The 19,612-nt window shown below is 34.9% G+C and overlaps 1 pseudogene; it reads left to right on the top strand.

Moving 5' to 3' along the window:
- The first annotated feature begins 1,431 nt into the window (after positions 1-1,431).
- On the top strand, positions 1,432-19,522 carry LOC110637792 (heat shock 70 kDa protein 8-like; annotated as a pseudogene).
- Positions 19,523-19,612: the final 90 nt, after the last annotated feature.

The raw sequence follows: 19,612 nt of genomic DNA, 5'->3' as shown, positions 1-19,612 counted from the left end.
ATTAATCAAGCATCTGTCTGTTCCTGTTTTGTTGTGTGCTATAATTATCATTCACTGAGCACTAGCTTAAACCACGTTTTCTCTGTCTGTTATCTATTTCAAATCAGTAGAATTCTGTAGCTGATTCAAATATTCAGTCCATTTTCTGGAGAAGGATAATCTTTGATTTGTTCTCATGGTATGCCCGAATTCATGTTTCCTCTGGCTAATAATTAGTTTAGTTTATTGAACAGTTTAAGTTTTCATTTGAAATCTGTAGAGACTCCGCAGTTTACTTATGAGATATTTATGATATTTATTCAGTATTTTGTTTTTTTAGATTTTATTATTTTTTGGGATTAGTAAGTGACAATATATTTATTCAAGATACTCTGATAAGGTTTATATAATTTAAGAATACTTAAATTATGTGTTGGTCGCGACACAGAATTTTGGGTCGTGACAAAGTTGGTATCAGATGCCGGTTTGGGTCTAGTAAACTTGCGGAGCATAGGATCCTTAACGTCTTTTCAGTTCATCATTGTTTTAGATATCTGCGTCCTTCATACTTTTTCACCTGTCTTAATTTGGCTCACATTTTCATATTTAATACTTGTTTATTAAAATGAATAGGTGCCTGGGTCTATTAGACGTAAGAGGAGAACTAGGGCTAAGGGTCTTAATGGTGTAAACCTTGATCCAACAGGGGAGGTACCACCTCAAACTATTAATCAGACATATGAACAGACACCTATGGTTAAGACTGGCGCACAACCATTCTAATTTGCTACTACAGCTCAAGCACCTAGAGTTGGTCAAGTTACTCTGGCAGATCTGGCAGCGAGATTGCATGCAGTAAATCATGTTGTTAATACTATAACTGAGTACCTTACAACTCAACCACAGCGACCAATGGTTGGCTCTATTTTAGCACCAGCTCAGGATAGGGTTCGATTCCTTGACTCTACAGACTTTCTCAAGCTAAAACCAAAGGAGTTCACTGGAGAGGATGCATTAGCTGATCCCGTAGATTTTCTAGATGACATGGAGAGGTGTTATGACACTATGGGTTGCAGTAGTGCTAGGATGGTGATGTTGGCAGGAAATCAGCTTAAGGGAGTTGCTCGTGAGTGGTATATCTCTAAGAAAAATGGGTGACCCGAAGGTTCTATTCTTTGGCCTAAGTTTCACTCTCTCTTTTTAGAGCGATTTCTCCCTCCTAGTGTTCAAGAGGCTAAGGCTAGGGAGTTTGAAACCTTGATGCAAGGCAACATGCCAGTTACAGAGTATGAGATGAAGTTTACCAAATTATCCCGCTTTGGTAAACACTTGATTCCAAATGAGGCAAAAAAGGCTCGCAGGTTTGAAAGAGGCTTACGAGATAGGCTAATTGATTGTGTAGCTCCTTTACAACTACCTAAATATGAGGAGGTGGTTGATCCAGCTAGATAGATGGAGATGTATAATGATGAATGTTGGGCTCATGAGCAGCGTAAGCGATTTAAGAAAGATAGTCAAGGTAATCAGTTTAACAGAGGACAGAGTCATCAGGGTTCTTATTAGGGTAATAAGCAGGGTTCTCAGTCTACAGTTGGTAATAGGGCACATCAATCTGGAGTTGGTCAGGGACGTGTGTAGAGGACTCATACAGGGAATGCTCAGTATAGTCAGATTAGCACTGGGCCTGTTTCCCCTCCTTATCAGCATTGTGGTAAGCCACATAAGGACACTTGTCATTGGGTCACTGGAGCAAGCTTTGGTTATGGACAGCTGGGACACTGTAGATAGGACTGTCCTACTAGTGGGACAACTCAGGGTGTTGGTCAGGCAGCACATTCTACTCCCTCTCAGGTTTAACCAATTTCATAGTATAGTGATAGAAGTTAGGGTTCTGGTGGTCGTGGTCAGGGTGGTAGAGGTTCTGGTGGTAGAGGATTTGCTTAAACTCAGGGATAAATATCTGGTGGTAGAGGTCAAGCCAGGGTTTGTGCTTTGACTCAGCAGGATGCTCAGGCATCTAATGCAGTAGTGACAGGTACACTTTCTATTTGTTCATTTGATGCTACAGTACTGTTTGATCCCGTTTCCACTCATTCCTTTGTTTCTACATAGTTTTCCATGAGATTTAGTACAGCACCTACTTTGTTAGAGTATCCTTTATCTGTATTAACACCTATGAGGAATGCAATAGACACTAATATGGTGTACAGAGGATGTATAGTTCACATTGGAGATAGGGAATTAGCTGCAGATCTTGTTTCTTTGGATATGTTTGAGTTTGATGTGATTTTAGGCATGGATTGGTTAGCTACTTATCACGTTTCATTGGATTGTCATTATAAAATTGTACTCTTTAAAATTCCTGGGGAGGTAGAATTTCAATTTCAAGAAGATTACAGTATAACCTCTAGTAATCTTATCTCAGTAGTGAGTGCTAGCCGATTATTGCGAAAGAGATGTAAGGGGTATCTAGCTTATGTTAGAGACGTTCAGGTAGAAGGTGTAGGTTTGGAAAATGTTGCAATGGTTAAGGAGTTTCTTGATGTGTTTCTAGAAGATTTATCAGGTTTACCCCTGGAGCGAGAGGTAGAGTTTGGTATAGACTTAGTTCTTGGAACTGAGCCCATATCTATGCCACCTTATCGTATGGCACCTGCAGAACTTAAGGAGTTGAAGGAGCAGCTATAAGACCTGCTAGATAAGGGGTTTATTTGCTCTAGTGTTTCTCCATGGGGTGCTCCTGTATTATTTGTGTGGAAGAAGGATGAGTCTTTGAGAATGTGCATTGATTATAAGCAATTGAATAAGGTGACTGTACGTAATAAGTATTCTCTTCCACTCATAGATGACCTGTTTGACCAACTTCAAGGTGCAAAGTATTTTTCCAAGATTGATCTTTGATCTGGGTATCATCAATTGAGGGTCAAGAAAGAAAACATACTCAAGACGGCCTTTAGGACTAGGTATGGACACTATAAATTTCTTGTAATGTCTTTTGGTCTTACCAATGCTTCAGCCACTTTTATGGATCTCATGAATAGAGTTTTCAAGCCTTTCTTAGATCAATTTGTTATAATGTTCATCGATGACATTTTAGTGTACTCAAAGAGTAAAGAGGAGCATGAGCAGCATTTGAGAATTGTCCTTTAGACCTTACGGGAACACAAGCTATATGCCAAGTTCTCAAAATGTGAGTTCTGGTTAGATAATATGGCTTTCCTAGGCCATACAGTATCTAAGGATGGGGTGTGTGTTGATAAGAAGAAAGTTGAGGCAGTGCTTTATTGGCCTAGACCCATAATTGTGTTGTTTCTTGGGTTTAGCAGGATATTATAGACGGTTTGTTCAAGACTTCTCTCGTATTGCAACACCTTTAACTAAGTTGACACAAAAGAATATAAAATTTCAGTGGTCTAAGGCTTGTGAAAAAAGTTTTCAGGAGTTTAAGACTCGTTTAACTACTGCACCAGTGTTAGCCCTTCCATCTGGATCAAGGGGTTATTCAATCTATTGTGATGCTTCTAGGATTGGTTTAGGATGTGTTTTGATGCAGCATGGACGGGTTATTGTATATGCTTCTCGTCAGTTGAAAAGGCACGAGAAAAATTATCCAACTCATGATTTGGAAATGGTTGCAGTAATTTTTGCTTTAAAAATCTAGAGGCACTATCTGTATGGTGAGACTTGTGAAATCTTCACTGACCACAAAAGTCTCAAATACATCTTTGACCAACGTGATCTTAATCTTAATCAAAGGAGATGGGTAGAATTGCTGAAAGATTATGATTGCACTATACAACATCACCCAGGAAAAGCTAATGTGGTGGCTGATGCTCTAAGCAGGAAGTCTTCTGGTAGTTTAGCCTATATATCTACCAAGAAGAGGCCTCTGATTGCTGAATTACATGAGTTGCTAGATCAGGGAGTAGAGTTTGAAATCGTAGCTAGATCATTCTTAGCACATTTTCGAGTTAGGCTTATCTTGATTGATCGAATTAAGGCTACTCAGAAGAGGGATTCTCAGTTGTGTGAGATTGTAGATAGTATTCATCAAGGTTAAGCTCAAGCTCAAAAGTTCATGTTAAATGATGATGGAGTTATTCGTTATGGCACTAGACTTTGTGTCCCTAATGTTGATGAGTTGAGAAGAGAAATCATAGAGGAGGCACACCATTCTGCTTACACAGTACACTCAGGTTCAACTAAGATGTACCATGATTTAAGGGAGCATTATTGGTGGGGTGGCATGAAGAGGGATGTTTTAGACTTTGTTACTAAATGTTTGACTTGTCAACAGGTTAAAGCAGAACATCAGAGACCATCTGGGTTACTTCAGCCATTAACTATTCCCGAGTGGAAGTGAAAGCACATTACTATGGACTTTGTCATGGGTTTACCTAGTACACGAGGTGGTTATAATGCAATTTGGGTGATAGTGGATAGATTGACAAAATCTGCTCATTTCCTTCCTATGAAGACTACATATGACTTTGCTAAACTTGCACAGTTGTATATAGACAAGATTGTTAGTCTTCATGATGTTCTAATTTTCATTGTCTCTGATCGTGGTACTCAGTTTACTTCTCGATTTTGGAAGAAATTCCAAGAAGCCTTAGGAAAACGAGTAGACTTTAGTACTGCTTTTCACCCTCAGACAGATGGACAGTCAGAAAGGACCATACAAACATTGGAGGAGATGCTTCGTGCATGTGTTATGGATTTTGGTGGCTGTTAGGATCATCATTTGCCTTTAGTGGAGTTTGCTTATAATAACAGTTATCAGGCAAATATAGAGATAGCTCCATATGAGGCATTATATGGTCGAAAGTGTAGGTCACCGATTTATTAGGATGAAGTTGGAGAAAGAAGGCTTACTAGACCAGAGTTGATACAATTAACTTTAGAGAAGGTTCGGCTAATTCATGATAGACTTTTGACTGCTCAAAGTCGACAGAGAAGTTATGCCGACCATAAGTGTAAAGACGTAGAGTTTATGGTTGGTGATCATGTACTTTTGAGAGTTTTGATGCATGCATTTTAGATCATCATTTAGGAGTAATTTTTGCACATAATTTACCCTTATTCATAGCTATTATTTTAGATATTAGTATATATTTAGTCAATTTTACAATTTTCACATTTCTTAGTTTAATTTTTGGAATTTATTTGCTTTGTAGGTTAAATCTGGAGAAATTTGATGAATTTTGATCAGAGTAGCCATTTGGAGGAGATTAAAATCGAATTAATTTTGAAGTTGAAAAAAAAAAAAAAAAAAATGGCGAGGCGACACAACTGCTGGCAACCGAATTAGCTCATGTCGCGAGTTGTGTCGATCGTCGATATTCACGCCGAGAGCGACACAACCCGCGACACAAGCGGCTTATGTCGCGTTTTCTTGGAAAATTTTTGGCGTGGCATTTCCGTTACTCGACCTTTTACCTCACTTTCTCTGGATCCTTCCCCTTTTACCCATTCTAGAAACGTCCCTTGCCTATATAAAGTGCCCTTTATCACTTTCTTTCCATAGAGAGCAAGGGAGGCATTTTAGAAAGATAGAAAGAGGAAAGGGAGGAGCATCTTCTGCATCTTTTTCCAGAATGCAGATCACGTTTACGCACTTTTGTGCAGAAATCTTTGCAATTTCTTGAGTTTTCTACCCTTTAAGCTTACATTTCCATTATTTCTTCATTTCTTCATTTGGGTTTATTTTTAAACAATGATTTGTGAGTAGTTGATTGAGATTCTAGAGATGGGTTTGTAAATATTGATTTGTTTTGTGGTTTTGAACTGATTTAGCCATTTAAATGAAGATTGTTATATTTTGATTTATTGCTTGTGTGCTTATTTCCTTGCTTGATGAATGGGCCCTCATTAAGTTAAGTTTTAATCCTTAATAGATGGTGAAAAGTGAATATTGGGGATAGATAATCTTGCAATAAACTTTATTTTCTTGGTGTTAGAAATAAGCTAAGAAGATTAAGGGAACTTTCAAAAATCAATTAGAGCATTAATTGGGTTTTGTTAGATTTGAAATACCGTGAAAGCAGGGTTTGATTTAATGAAAACCAATTTTGAGATGCTTGAAAAAGGTTTCAAAAATTTAAGAATTGATTTCCCTCAAAATTGCAATTCTCATGTGTTTGGCTAAATTAGGAAAAATCACATGCAAACAATATTGAAAATCAATCTCTAGAATCAATTTATTTTTCATTGAAATTAGATATAAATCCTCCAAACCTCATAAATAGCAATTTAAATTTAAATCCAATTTAAATCCAATTTCTATAATCACTTTATTTTTATTTTTATTGAATTTAGATTTAATTCCTCTCAATTTCATAAATAGATATTTCGAATTAATTTTTAGGTAATCTAGTTTAATTAATTTTAGTTAATTGATTGATCTAGTTTTAATTCCTCAAATACCAATTTTAATTCCAAATTTCATTTTACATCTTTAATTTTTGTCTTAATTTTAATTTTTAGATTTTATTTTTAATATCTTTTAATTTTTGTCATTCTAATTTGCTTATACTTTTATTTCCAATTTAAGCACAATTCCTGTGGGATCGATATCAATTTTTAAAACTATACTCTTGTGACAGTGCACTTGCGGACACACCGTATCAAGTTTTTGGCGCGTTCTTGAATTGTTTGTTTTTAAGTTGGATTTTAATTGTTTTAAGCTAATTAGAATTTTTATTTTCTTTTATTTTCACTATTGTTCCTTGTGTTTTTGGTACTTTTCTTGTTTATGAGACGATCGAAAAGCACAAGTGACCTAATTGTTGTTCAACCCATAAATTGAAAAATTACGAGCCAACAAAAGGAATACAAGAGAAGAAAAGAAGCGAGAAAAAGAAGAACAACAAATATTTGAGCAAGAGGAGACAATAGAAAATATGGAGAATCAAAATAGAGCTATTGGTGGAGATAATGGAGGAAATGAGCAAAGCAGGCAAAATCTTGTGGTTAATCAAAATGATCCTCAAAGAAGATCCATGTTAGATTATGCTTTTCCTAGATGTCTTGATGTGAGAGATAACAGACCTATTATTGGAGCTAATCAATTTGAATTAAAGCTGGTCTTATTCAAATGGTTGAGAATTCACAATTTGGAGGTAGCCCACTTGAAAATCCTCATTCTCATTTGAAGAAATTTTTGATGATATGTGGTACACAAAGACAACACAGAGTTTGATGAAGTTATTCGGCTCACTTTATTTCCATTCTCTCTTGAGTTGACATTGGAGTGGTATGACTCACTCCCACAAGCTATTATAGCTACTTGGGAGCATTATCTCAAGCTTTTCTATCTCAATTTTTCCCACAGGAAAACTACTCATTGAGAATTTGATGGTAGCTTTTAAACCAAGAGATGATGAAACTTTGTATGAATCTTGGATGAGATTTAAGGAGCTTGAAAGGCAATGTCCTCATCATGAAATACCCAAATGGATGATTGTTGAATTTCTACACGAGTTACTCGACCATAAGAAACACAATTGATTCACAAGGGAGGAGATTTCATGAGAATGACAAGTGAAGAATGCTATGATCTATTAGAGAAGATTGCTCATAATACCCATTTATGGGGAAATCCTAGAAACACTTGAGCCAAAGAAAGTGGGATCTATGAACTTGACTCGATTAACTACATGAATGCAAAATTTGATCGATTGACTCGGCTTCTTAGTGATTTTTGCACAAAGGCAACAACCTCAACTCCTACAACTATGCAACAAGTTGCCTTCACAAATGGAACTCAAAGTTGTGGAGTTGATTATTCTTCTTATGGTGATGATTATTTGCAAGAGCAAGCTGCTTATGCAGGAGGTTATCAACAAAAACCTATGGGAAATTCTTATTCTAATATGAACAACTCAACATGGAGACCACAAGCAACTTTTGCTCAACAAGGCCAAAGCTCAAATTATCCTCATAACCGGTTTATGCAGCAAAATAGGCCTCAATTTCAGCCTCAATTTCAGCCCACAAGGCAGCCACCACCTGGATATCAAGCAAGAGCACAACAATCCCTTCCATCCCATGAACCGAAGCCATCTTTGGAGAACATGATGGAGAAATTTTTTGCTGAACAAAGCAAGATGAATAACAAATTGGAGGAAGAAATGCAACACATGAGACAAACCATGGATCAATTACAAGTCCACAACCGCATGTTGGAGACTCAATTGGCGCAACAAGCAAGCTCATCAGGAAGCAATTCCTATGGGAAACTACCTAGCCAACCACAAAACCCTCATGAACAATGTAAGTTTGTAACCTTGAGAAGTGGTAAAAAAGTTGGTCAAGAGAGTGAAAACAAGGGAGAAGAAAAAGAGAGCACAAAAGAAGAAAATTCAATTGAGAGCAAGAAAAATGAAAAAGAAGAAGAAAGCAAAAGTGAGCAAGATGAGGGAGAAAAACCATACATCCCACCTGAACCGTACAAGCCCACCCTTCCCTACCCTCAAAGATTCATCAAGCATAAGCTAGACAAACAATTTGGCAAATTCCTTGAAGTGCTAAAGAAGTTGTATATCAATGTGCCATTCACTGAGGCACTATCCCAAATGCCAAGTTATGCCAAGTTTTTGAAGGAGATTCTTTCCAACAAGAGAAGGCTAGAAGATTATGACACCATCAACTTGGGAGAGCAATGCGTGCTATAATTGAGAAAAGTTACCTCCCAAACTCAAAGATCGGTGTGTTTTCCATTCCTTGTCATATTGGTGATAATTGTGTGGCAAATGCTTTATGTGACCTTGGAGCTAGCGTCAGCCTAATGCCTCTTTCAATATATGAGAAGTTGAATATGGGAGAATTGAAGCCCACAAACATGTATCTTTCATTGGCTGACCGTTCAATTAAGTATCCGGAAGGCATTCTTGAAAATGTGCCTATCAAGGTTGGGAAATTCTACATTCCGGTGGACTTTGTCATTTTAGATATGGAAGAAGACACAAAAGTTCCTATCTTATTGGGAAGACCCTTTTTGGCAACAGCTGGTGCATTAATTGATGTGAAGGGTGAGCAATTGACACTTAGAGTGGGAGATGATCAAATGATATTCAACATCAATCCAGCCATGAAAAGGAAACATGAAGAAGTTGAGTCTTGTTTGCGGGTAGACATTATTGATGAGATTGTTCAAGAGCATTTCAGAAAAAGCTATCCACAAGACCCACTTGAAAATTGCTTAGTCCATGGTGGGAGCATTAATGATGATAATCGCAACATGGCTATTTTTGCACAATATTTGGAAAGCTCTCCACCACATCCACAAGCCACAATTTTCAACTTGAAGGAGTGCAAAATTTGGAGATCAAACCACCATCATTAAAGGTAGAGGATGCCCCAAAGGTAGATCTTAAACCTCTTCCTTCCAACCTCGGTATGCTTTTCTTGGACCCAATGAAACATATCTGTTATAATTAATGCATGTTTGGTGATATTGAGATTGACAAATTGTTGAGAGTTTTGAGAGAATATAGAAGAGTTTTGGGTTATACAATTGATGATATAAAGGGAATTAGTCCAACGGTTTGTATGCATAGGATTTTCCTTGAGCCAAATAGTAAACCTTCCATTGAACACCAAAGAAGATTGAATCCTACAATGAAGGATGTTGTGAAAAAGGAAATCCTAAAATTACTAGGCTTTGGAATTATTTACCCCATTTACGGCAGTGAGTGGGTTAGTCTGTGCATGTTGTACCAAAGAAAGGTGGGGTGACAGTTGTTAAAAATGAGAATAATGAATTGATACCCACTAGGCTATTACAGGTTGGAGAATGTGCATAGACTATAGGAAGTTGAACAATGCTACAAGAAAAGACCATTTTCCCCTTCCTTTTATGGATCAAATGTTAGAGATTAGCCAAGCATTCATTCTTTTGTTACTTAGATGGATATTCTGGTTTCTTTCAAATTCCAATACATCTGATGACCAAGAGAAAACTACCTTTACTGTCCCTATGGCACCTTTGCCTATCGAAGGATGCCATTCGGATTGTGTAATGCGCGGCACATTTCAAAGATGCATGATGGCCATTTTCTGATTTTATTGAAGAAATTATGGAGGTCTTCATGGATGACTTTTGAGTTTATGGTACTAATTTTGATTCATGCTTGACTAATTTGTCTAAAATCTTGCGAGATGTCTTGATAATGATTTGGTGTTGAATTGGGAGAAATGCCACTTTATGGTCCAAGAGGAATCGTTTTAGGGCATTTAATCTCAAATAGGGAATTGAAGTGGATAGAGCTAAAATAGAAATTATTGAAAAAATGCCCCCTCAACCCTTTATCAAAGGAGTGCGGAGTTTCCTTGGACATCTTTGGGTTTCTGGCGATTTATTGAGATTTTCTAAACTTGCTAAACCCTTAACAAATCTTTTGAATCATGATGTTAAATTTGATTTTAATCAAGATTGTATGGTTGCTTTGCAGGTTAAAGCGGCCTTAACAACGGCTCCTATCATGCAACCCGGATTGGACTTTGCCATTGAAATCATGTGTGATGCAAGCGAGTTTCTTGTTGGGTATCCTTGGCGTGAAAGATAGAAAACCTTATGCCATTTACTATGCAAGCGAACCCTTGATGAAGCTCAAGTCAATTCGCTACAACTGAAAAGGAGTTCCTTGCGGTAGTATTTGCACTCAATAAATTCGTTCTTATTTGGTCAACTCAAAGGTAATTGTTTTCAGCGATCATGCGGCAATAAAGTATTTAATGAGCAAGAAAGAAGCTAAATCTAGGTTGATTAGATGGATATTGTTACTTCAAGAATTTGATTTGGAAATAAGAGATAAAAGGGTGTTGAGAATGTGGTGGTGATCACCTTTCTAGGATAAAGCGAAAATAAAGATGATGAAATTGTGCCAATTGATGAGTTTTTCATGAATGAGCGATTGTATGTGTTGAATCTGCACTTCCATGGTTTCTTGATATTGTGAATTTCTTGTCTTGTGGTGTCTTGCCACTGATTTATCTTAGCGACAAAGAAAAGATTCTTGCATGATGTTAAATTTTATTCTTGGGAAGAACCTCTTTTGTTTAGGAGATGCAATGATGGAATAATTAGAAGATGTATACCGGAGGAAGAAATAAATGATGTTATTTACCATTGTCATTCCTCTGAATATGGTGGTCATTTTAGTGTCTCAAAAACTGTTGAAAAAGTCTTGACATCAGGTTTCTATTGGCCTAATATGTTTAAACATGTGAGAGACTTTGTAAGCAAGTGTGATAGGTGCCAAAGGGTAGGCAACATTTCCAAGAGAGATGAGATGCCCCAAGTCCATATTAGAAGTTGAATTATTTGATGTGTGGGAATTGATTTCATGGGGCCATTTCCATCTTCTTATGGGAATAAATATATCTTAGTAGGGTGGACTATGTATCTAAATGGGTAGAAGCTATTGCTACACCTACCAATGATGCAAAAGTTGTGGTGAAATTTCTGAAAAAATTTGTTTTGACCAGGTTTGGTGCCCCACGTGCCATAATCAGTGATGGTGGTAGCCATTTTTGCAACCACCAATTTGAAAAATTGATGAGAAAATATGGGGTAAAGCATAGGATTGCCACACCATATCACCCTCAAACAAATGGCCAAGTAGAAATCACAAATAGAGAAATCAAGCAAATCTTGGAGAAAACTGTCAATAAGTCCAGAAAAGATTGGTCCCTTAAATTAGATGACACTCTTTGGGCATATAGAACAGCATTTAAAACCCCCATAGGAACTACACCTTATAGGTTAGTTTTTGGGAAACCATGCCATTCGCTCGTAGAGTTAGAACATAAAGCTTATTGGGCCATTAGAGCAATCAATTTTGATTTACAAGCTGCTGGACATAAAAGACTTTTGCAACTTGATGAGTTAGAAGAATTGAGACTTGATGCTTATGAAAATGCTAGGATCTATAAAGAAAGAACAAAAAAATGGCATGATAAGCATATCAAGAAAAAGGACTTTAAAGAAGGAGATTTGGTTCTCTTATTCAATTCAAGGTTAAAATTTTTTCCAGGAAAATTAAAATCAAGGTGGTCAGGTCCATTTAAAATTGTGAAAGTTTTACCTCATGGTGCTGTGGAAATTTTTGGTGAAAAATCTGGTAATTTCAAGGTAAATGGGCAAAGGTTGAGGCACTATTCAGTTGGTGAGCCAATTGAGAAGATAGCAACTTGCTATCTTTCTCATTCTCCATAACATTTTGAGTTAGTATGGTCAAGCTAAAGACCTAAACTTAGCATTTTTGGGCATAACTCATAATTTTTCATTGATTCTTTATTTCTTTCATATATATATTTGTTTTAAGTTTTTCTATACTCCTTATTCAGAGTTTAACATTGTTCTAATTTCCTTGTGCAGATGGGATACAACGCATTGCAAGCAAATGAGCATAAAAAAAAAAAAAAAAAAAAAAAAAAAAAATTAGTTGCTTAATTCATTAGTGTTTTTAACTTGTTTAGTTAATATTTTGCTTGTGTTGTTTTTTTTTTAGTTCCTCATAAAATACATTTTTCTTTTATATCTCTAGTACATTGCTCACTTGCTTTTATGTGCTACTTCGGATTTACACTTGATGGTTACATTTTTGAGCTTAACTTCCTATTTCAACTTTTTGAGTTTAATTGATTTAATGGATTCCATTGCCTTTGTTTCTTTTGCAATGAGTGTGACTGTCCAAATTTTATCTAATTAAATTGGCTGCACTTCAATGAGGTAACAATTCTCATCTCAGCTTGTGTCACTTTCAACACAAGTTGTGCTATCGCTTATGCAACAGGGTAATAATTCTTTATGCACATATGAGCTACCCATTTCTTTATCCCATTTCTTTATGCACATAATTATCCCATTCCTTGCACATTTTTAACATTGAGGACAATGTTCATTCTGAGTATGGGGAGAGGGTAAATTTTTGCAAAAATTATTTTCCTTGCAAAAATTATTTTTCTTTTCATTTGCATATAGTGACACACTCATTACTTCATACTTGTACATATTCACATACATACACTTGCATATAGCTTCATATACTTAGTATGCATATTTAGTTGCATATAGGTTGACTTGACATTTACACTCATGCATTTCATTTAAAATTTTTGGATTTTTAAACGATCTTTGAATTCCATAAGCCACTTATTCAAGCAATCCAACTTGCCTTTAGATGGTTAGTGGAATGAAAGTTCGGTGAGTACAAAGTCTTAAGCATTATTCTTTCTCTTACTTAATAGTGAAAATTAATATATCAATCTAGGTATGCGGTGCTAGTTAGTTATTTTGAGTTTTGAGTGTCTGGATAAGCCTTTAAGGAAGAAAATGGTCCTTGTCGTCTCACCATTACTAGAACAAGCATCTTATATCTTGCAAAGCAAAATTTTTAACTTGCATTTGATGAGAATATGAATTAGGCATAGCTTCATATTTTAAACATCACATTTATCCTTAACCTACCTTAATTTCATTGTAACCCTTGCAAACCCCTTGAACTTTAATTCCCTAATTTCTTTGGACCCCATATCATTTACCTATCCATTAAACCTAAACACTACCACCTATTTATGAGAATAATATTTTAGCAATTAAGTGCATAAAAAAAAAAGGAGGATTGAAACATCTTGAAAAGTGCTAGAGTAATTGTGAAAAGTTGAAAAGGTCACCAAAATATCCCAAAGGTAATTTTGGGTGTGACATGAAATAGGGACACATACAAAATCAAAATAAAATAAAATAAGCATAAAAAGTAGTCCCTTTTGTATAATCATTGTGATAGCACTTGAGATTCATTGTGAATTTCTTTCCTCTTGATAATAAAAAAAAAAAAAAAAAAATTTGATGCACTTTGAGTTTCATGATTAATATTATTCTCATATTTTGTTTACCTTATTCCCTTTCTTTGTTAACCACAATTTTACCCTATTTGACCCCATTATAACCCTTAAAAAGACCTAATGATTCTTTGAAAAATGCTTGTTACATTAGTAGAGTTAGATCTTTTATGCTTGCATATGGGTTTGGCAATATAATCTTCCATACATTACTCACCATCTATTTGAGACACATTGGCTATCTATTTCATTTAGGTTTGTTTTGGCACAATTGACTCTTGTAGCTGGTTGGTATTTGTTGCTTGGGTTGATTGGTTAATTCTTAGCTATTCTGTAATTGTTGAGAGTGCTTGCTTCATTCTTTGTGCTTTTCTTTGGTGGGAATTTGGAATGTTGGTGGCTAGAGGTAAGTTGGTGGTTTGGATTAGTGAATTTTGTGTTTTCAAAGACTGATTCTAGTCCCTTCCAAATGAGTTTTAATGTAATTTTGCTTGATGAGAATCAAGAGTTTGAGTATGGGTTAATTTGATGTATTCTTTTTAGATCATCATTTAGGAGTAATTTTTGCACATAATTTACCCTTATTCATAGCTATTATTTTAGATATTAGTATATATTTAGTCAATTTTACAATTTTCACATTTCTTAGTTTAATTTTTGGAATTTATTTGTTTTGTAGGTTAAATGGAGAAATTTGATGAATTTTGATCAGTAGCCATTTGGAGGAGATTAAAATCGAATTGCAAAAATTTTGAAGTTGAAAAAAAAAAAAAATGGCGAGGCGACACAACTGCGAATTAGCTCATGTCGCGGGTTGTGTCGATCGTCGAATATTCACGCGAGCGACACAACCAGCGACACAACCGGCTCGGCATATGTCGTTTTCTTGGAAAATTTTTGGCGTGGCATTTCAGTTACTCGACCTTTTACCTCACTTTCTCTGGATCCTTCCCCTTTTACCCATTCTAGAGCAGTCCCTTGCCTATATAAAGTGCCCTTTATCACTTTCTTTCCATAGAGAGCAAGGGAGGCATTTTTAGAAAGATAGAAAGAGGGAAAGGGAGGAGCATCTTCTGCATCTTCTTCCGGCTGACAAGGATCACGTTTACGCACTTTTGTGAGCAAAATCTGCTGCAATTTCTTTGAGTTTTCTACCTTTAAGCTTACATTTCCATTATTTCTTCATTTCTTCATTTGGGTTGATTTTTAAACAATGATTTGTGAGTAGTTGATTGAGAGTCTAGAGTTGGGTGTGTAAATATTGCTTTGTTTTGGGGTTGTGCACTGATTTAGCCATTTAAATGAAGATTGTTATATTTTGATTTATTGCTTGTGTGCTTATTTCCTTGCTTGATGAATGGGCCCTCATTAAGTTAAGTTTTAATCCTTAATAGATGGACTGAAAAGTGAATATTGGGGATAGATAATCTGGCAATAAACTTTATTTTCTTGGTGTTAGAAATAAGCTAAGAAGATTAAGGGAACTTTCAAAAATCAATTAGAGCATTAATTGGGTTTTGTTAGATTTGAAATCCGTGAAAGCAGGGTTTGATTTAATGAAAACCAATTTTGAGATGCTTGAAAAGGTTTCAAAAATTTAAGAATTGATTTCCATCAAAATTGTAATTCTCATGTGTTTGGCTAAATTAGGGAAAAATCACATGCAAATAATATTGAAAATCCAATCTCTAGAATCAATTTATTTTTCATTGAAATTAGATATAAATCCTCCAAACCTCATAAATAGCAATTTAAATTTAAATCCAATTTAAATCCAATTTCTATAATCACTTTATTTTTATTTTTATTGAATTTAGATTTAATTCCTCTCAATTTCATAAATAGATATTTCAAATTAATTTTTAGGTAATCTAGTTTAATTAATTTTAGTTAATTGATTGATCTAGTTTTAATTCCTCAAATACCAATTTTAATTCCAAATTTCATTTTACATCTTTAATTTTTGTCTTAATTTTAATTTTTAGATTTTATTTTTAATATCTTTTAATTTTTGTCATTCTAATTAGCTTATACTTTTATTTCCAATTTAAGCACAATTCCCTGTGGGATCGATATCAATTTTTAAAATTATACTACTGTGACCCGTGCACTTGCGGACACACCGTATCAAGTTTCACCTATGAAAGGAATCATGAGGTTTGGGAAGAAAGGGAAGCTTAGTTCTCGTTTTGTTGGTCCATTTGAAATTTTGGAAAGAATTGGAGCAATTGCTTACCGTTTAGCCCTTCCACCTGGTTTTGCGCATGTACATCAAGTTTTCCATATTTCTATATTTAGGAAGTATGTACCAGATCCATCTCATATTTTGCAATCTCAGACCATACAATTTAGGGATGATATGTCATATGAGGAGCAATCATTAATGATCTTAGATCGACAAATTAGAAAACTTCGATCTAAGGAAGTGGCTTTGGTCAAGGTCTTGTGGCATAATTACTCAAGTAGTGAGGCCACATGGGAGGCAGAATCTGAAATGCAAGCCAAATATCCTCACTTATTGGGTTCTTTAGGTTAGAATTTTGTCTGTTTAAATTCAGGGACCAAATTTCTTTTAAGGGGAGAAGTATGTGGAAACCCAATATTTATCTATTTAATTGTTTATTTATTTTAATTATTTAACAATAATTTAAAATATTTATCTAGAAAAAAAAATAATATAATAAAATAAAGAATATTTATTGGATGACCTGTTTATTTTTTTATATATATATATATTATTTTCGAAATTAAATATACATCTGTAATCTGAACAACCCAATTCAATAATAACTCTTATCCCATTCTACATCTAATTGAACTCTTGAAATATATATACCTTAATTATCTCTTCTGCTAAATTTTGCTCTTAAAACCTGTTTGTCACCTCCTTTTTCTATCAAATACTCTCAACAGATATTTTTATCATCTTTTATTTATTGTTATATATGTATATATATATGTATATAAATTTACGATTTATAATCTGATGTGCGCTGAGAATTCCTAAATTTTTATTTCTCAATTCATCACCTTCAATTTTGTTTTCAAGGTAAAAGAAATTCTCATTATTTATTCAATAATGAGTGAATCTGATTTTATTTTCTCCTTGAATTGTTACAACTGCTCTAGAAACTTATTTTTTTTCCTTGACCATTGATATTGAATTGGATTGATAATGATTATTATAAGACAAAAACCTTGAATTCAGATTATATATATATATATGTAAAAAAGAGGGTTGTTCATTGCTCCGTTCCTTTTTCGTCCTTGGTTTTATTTTATTATTATTTGATATTTTCTTTTATATTTTGGGTGTGTAGGAGATTCAAATATTAAATCTGTCAGTTGAAATTGTCTCTCTTCCATTGAAAATAACTATTGTCTTGGAAATTCCAGGTGAGTGATAATTATAGTACATGGCACCGTTTTAGTCCCTTTTAAAATTTATTAGCATTAAAATTGTTATTAAATGAAATTTTAAATCAATATTTTAACAATTATTTTACATGTGATTTTCTAAAGTTTTATTTTATTATTGAACTTTATTCCGATTTTGATTAAATAATTGATTTTGTCAATTATCTCTGCATTAAAGCCATTAGGATTCCGAGAACAGGATTTTAGTGTCTTTATATTTATTGATATCTGACTATAAAATTTACTGATGAATACACTGAATTTATTTGAGATTGATTTGATCTTCTTGACTCTCTGAAATTATTGAAATAAACTATTGGAATTGCACTATCAGTTATTATTTATTATTTGAAATTTTTTATTGATTTTGATTGATTTGTACAAATTGATTTTCTGTTTTGAATTGGTACGTGTGCCTAGTATCTGTTTCTGTTATTTGGCCCCACCGTGTGGACATCACAGTATTAGGTTGCATTGTCGAGTCATGCATCATTGCAGTTTATGATTTGCATTAGTATTACATGCATTGATATCTGTGAAGGAGGAGGAAGGTATCTAATATTTGGTAGTGCGCTTACCATTTGGCCTTTGGTGATGTGGGGTATCATCACCCTGGTGCACCATACCATATAATTTTTATTAAATAAATTTCTTTTATTTATATGTTTTATGAAATTATTTTATTAATGATTTTGATAGCTTGAGCATAATTTTATTGGATAAAAAATTTATTGCGAAATTAATCAAGCGTTTGCTTATTCCTGTTTTGTTGTGTGCTATAATTATCATTCACTGAGCATTAGCTCAAACCACATTTTCTCTGTCTGTTATCTATTTCAGATCAGTAAAATTCTATAGCTGATTTAAATATTCAGTCCATTTTCTGGAGAAGGACAATCTTTGATTTTTTCTCATGGTATGCCCAAATTCATGTTTTCTCAGACTAATAATTAGTTTAGTATATTGAACAGTTTAAGCTTTAATTTAAAATCTGTAGAGACTCCGCAGTTTACTTATGGGATATTTATGATATTTATTCAGTATTTTGTTTATTTAGATTTTATTATTTTTTGGGATTAGTAAGTGACAATATATTTATTCAAGATACTTTGATAAGGCTTGCATGATTTAAGAATACTTAAATTATGCGTCGATCGCGACACAGAATTTTGGGTCGTGACAAATTTACACAATGCAGAAATAGCTAAAGCACAGTACACTGTGGCACTGGCATCTAATAGTGAAACCACTGGAGAGGAGAAATCTTCATCTGCTTTTTCTGAAATTGTGATTGGAATTGACATTGGCACACAGTACAATGTTGCAGTCTGCAATGGCTCCCAAGTAAAGCTCCTTAAGAATACTAGAATTGAAAAGTTGATGAGACCATATGTCTCCTTCAAGGAAGATACTCCAGGAGGAGTCAGTAAGCAATTGTCCCACAAGCATGAAATCTTATTTGGAGCTGCAATCTTCAATATGAAACACCTGATTGGCAGAGTTCTTACTGATCCAGTTGTTCATGCCTGCAAAACCATCCATTTTTGGTACAGACTTTTGATATTGGTGTCCATCCATTTACTGCAGGCTTTGTAGACAACACTTGGAGATTCACTACTCCTGATGAAGTTCTTGAAGTATTTCTGGCAGAATTATGAGTCGTGGCTGAAGGTCAGCTGAATCGGCCCATTAGAAATTTTGTTTTTACCTTTCTAGTCTCATTTAGTAGGTCCCAACTGACACAGATTCAATGAGCTTGTGCCATAACTGGCCTTCATGCCCTCAGGTTGATTCCTGAGCCAATAGCTGTGGCATTTTTATATGCACAGCAACAACAACAGAGTGTGCATGAGAATATGGGAAGTAGAAGTGAGAAGAACGCCCTCGTATTCAATATGGGTGCTTGATATTGTGATGTAGCTGTAAGTGCTACTACTTGAGGGGTTTCATAGATTAAAGCCTTAGCAGGAGCTGCTATTGGAGGAGAAGACATCTTACAAAACATGATGCAGCATCTATTATCAAATTCAGAAAGCCTTTTCTTGAGCCATGGCATCAATGAGATCAAATTAATGCGCCTGCTTCGAGCTGCAGCCCAAGATGCAATCCACAGGCTTTCTTACCAGACCAGTGTTCAGGTTGGTGTGGATTTGGGAAATGGGAAAAAAATATGCAAGGGCATTACTCAGGAGGAATTCGAGGAAATGAACCATAAGGTGTTTGAAAAGTGTGAGAGCCTCATAAAGCAGTGCTTACCTAAGATGCACAAAAACGGGAGGTGAGAGCATTTCCCAGTTCTGGAAACGTTTCCTTACCAGAAACATTAGAATGTCTCTAGGTCGTTTTCGTAATTCCTTGAAGAAAATGA

The sequence above is a fragment of the Hevea brasiliensis genome, unplaced genomic scaffold (assembly GCF_030052815.1).
Source record: "Hevea brasiliensis isolate MT/VB/25A 57/8 unplaced genomic scaffold, ASM3005281v1 Scaf353, whole genome shotgun sequence".
Taxonomy (NCBI): Eukaryota; Viridiplantae; Streptophyta; class Magnoliopsida; order Malpighiales; family Euphorbiaceae; genus Hevea; species Hevea brasiliensis.
This window is presented reverse-complemented; position numbering and strand designations above follow the sequence as displayed.